Source organism: Myotis lucifugus, unplaced genomic scaffold, assembly GCF_000147115.1.
Source record: "Myotis lucifugus unplaced genomic scaffold, Myoluc2.0 scaffold_236, whole genome shotgun sequence".
NCBI lineage: Eukaryota > Metazoa > Chordata > Mammalia > Chiroptera > Vespertilionidae > Myotis > Myotis lucifugus.
In genome coordinates, this window is record NW_005871284.1 from 1,859,655 (window position 1) to 1,862,733 (window position 3,079).

At 44.3% G+C, this 3,079-nt stretch overlaps 1 pseudogene; it reads right to left on the bottom strand.

The window, feature by feature from the left end:
- Window positions 1–1,035: 1,035 nt before the first annotated feature.
- Window positions 1,036–3,079, bottom strand: part of LOC102436080 — a 10,266-nt pseudogene continuing 8,222 nt past the window's right edge.

Below are 3,079 nucleotides of genomic sequence, written 5' to 3' on the forward strand. Positions count from 1 at the left end.
TGGTAAGTTGTGCTGCTATGAACATAGGGGTGCATATATCCTTTCTGATTGTTGTTTCTGATTTCTTGGGACATATTCCTAGAAGTGGTATTACTGGCTCAAATGGAAGTTCCATTTTTAATTTTTTTAGGAAACGCCATACTGTTTTCGATAATGGCTGTACCAGTCTGCATTCCTACCAGCAGTGAAGGAGTGTTCCTTTTTCTCCACATCCTCTCTAGCACTTGTCGTTTGTTGATTTATTGATGATAGCCATTCTGACAGGTGTGACATGATACCACATTGTTGTTTTAATTTTGCATCTCTCAGATGATTAGTGACTCTGAGTATATTTTTATATGTCTCTTGGTCTTCTGTATGTCATCTTTATAAAAGTATCTATTTTGGTTCATTAGCCGTTTTTTAATTGGGTTGTTTAACGTCCTTTTGTTAAGTTGTATGAATTCCCTGAGGAAGTCTTGGCAACAAAGGATGGGACCTAGACTCCTGGACTAGAGAGGAGTCCAACACAATCCAAAATAAATGGCCCCTGCCTATTTCTTACTCCTACTATGAGTTTCTTTATAAAAACATTTTGTCTTTATTGTTGAAAGTGTTACAGATGTCCCTCCTCTTTCCCCCTAATGACTGCCTCCATCCCAGATCTGCCACTCCCAGGCCTTCACCACACTATTGTCTATGTCCATGGGCTGTGCATATATGTATGTAAGTTCCCTGGTTAATCTCTCCCCACCAACCCCTCGCCCCTTCCCTCTGAGCTTCTTCAGTCTGTTCCATGTTTCTATGTCTCTGGATCTATTTTGTTCATCAGTTTATTTTGCTCATTGGATTCCACATATGAGTGAGATCATGTGCTATTTGTCTTTCTCTGACTGACTTATTTCACTTAGCTTAGCCCCAAGCAGTGATACATGGAGTAATGTGGTGAATAGAAGTAATGACCATCTGCCTGTCTCCTATACTTTTTTATATTTCCCAGGAAAATTGGATCAGAGGAAGGAGCCCATCCCAGAATAAACTCACCCCTGTGGGGTGTCAAGGGGATAAATGTGGGTCATTACCTGACATTTTCAGCATAATAAATGTATCACTGTAGAAGGAGCCATGTTGGAATGCACAGCGATACAGGCCACTGTCAGATGACTGGACATTGAGGATTCTCAGGATCACAACCCCCTTATACATATAGTCTGTCACAAGCTCTGTCCTTCCAACATACTCCTCATGGGCTTCCTCAGGCTTGTCCCTCCCATCCTCATACAGGTGCACCACCTGGGAGGGTAGGAATCGAGTCCAGCTTATTTTCATATTTTTAACACTTTGAGGAGGCAAGAGTAGGCAGGGCAGCTCAGCATCACCACCCAGCATGCTCACCACGGGTTCAGGGGGCCCCTGGACTCGGAATGCTCCTGAAGAGAGAACAGAGATGGAGTCAGGATGGGCTGGGAGCAGGATTTGTGCAGATGAAGGCAGGTTGATTACACACATGATTGGCTATTTTCATCCTAACAAAGTCCTGGGAACAAATTCTGAAAATAGTTGCTGGATCTTGGAAAAAGGAGGTCTGTTTTCGGACATGGGCATACACACAAAGCTAGGAAGGAGCTGGAAATGTTGAACAGAGGAGGTGTAGGCCTGGCTAAGGTGAGGTATGCAAAGGACTCGGGGCAGAAATATTGAGGAGGCACTCCCTTTCTGGATTTTAGGGTCAGCAAGACCTGAGAGGAAATGCCTCTTTAAATTTTGGGCCATAGGTTCCTCACTTTACTTAGGGAGGGATCTGAGGAATGTGACTGCAGGAGAAGGGAAATAGACATGCTAGCTCCTTCAGGTCAGGTTCTGTCCTTGTCTGTAGGAGAGAGGGATCACACAGGAACTGATGGCTCTGGATGGATAGTGGATAACTGTGCTGAGAAAGCATCTGAAGCAGCTCAGTGGTAAAAATGTTTGAAAATCATTAATGTTTTCCATGAGCTTGGGATGAGAAAATGAGGGCATACAAGCTAATTTTTGCCAATCTCATTCAACATTATCTTAAGGTCCTAAGAACTTATGCTTCTGTATCTTACTTTTTCTCTCAACCTTTGCTCCATCTTAAGCACATTTTTACTCAGGTGTACACACACACACACACACCCACACACACACCCACACACACACCCACACCCACACACACCAGCAGGCGTGGACAAAGAGATATGAGTAAAAATGCCTAGTACATTGCCTGGTACTTAGTAAGTAGAATAACTGAACTTCTTTACTTTTTCCCGGATCTCACAGCATTTGTATTTTTGTCAAAAATTTCCTTTCAGCTTCCTACCCTTTTTCTTTTTCTTTCCCTTCCATATCAGAGAATCAGAGGCTCTTACAAGAATTCCAAACTGTAAGAATCTGGAGGCAAAGGTAGAGTGAGATGAGGCTGCTATGATACATTGTAGAAACTCGCTGCCTCCTGGGGTGGTGACTGATGCAGGGTGATGCCAACGTGTTTTGCTGATGACTCATTGGAAGTGGAGGGAAACATTGCGATGAGCAGAGAGATAAAAAGGGAACTCTGAGACATAAGTCAAGGGGCAGAGACAGGAAGGAATGCAGGAATCTCACTCTTGGACAGGTAAGGGGCACATCTCATCTATGGGGGAGAGTGAGGGAAAGAGTAAGGTTCTTGCTCCTTTCTCTATAAGTGCTGGATTGCTTGATTTTTAGGACTTTGCAGGGTACTCATGACTCCAGCCACCTTCTACATACTGATGACTCACTGTCAAATGTACATATTCTGTACATAATGTCTGGTGACCCAGTGGTAGGACCCTGCTTCTTGAAAGACCAGGATCTTAGGGGCCCCTTCTACCTTGGACCAACAGAAAATCAGGTGGCCTCTATCTTCCCACCTCACTTCCGTCCCCAGACTGGTCAAGGCCAGCTTCTGATGTCCCCTTCTAGAACATGTAAATTAGTAGTAGTAGTGAGGAAGGGGCTGTAACACACCTCAACGAGCACTAAGACTTGGAATTTGGTGGCCGTGGCTATGAAGTTAGTTGCCCAGGTTCCTGGTCTCAGAGCTCTCGCTGTTCAGGGA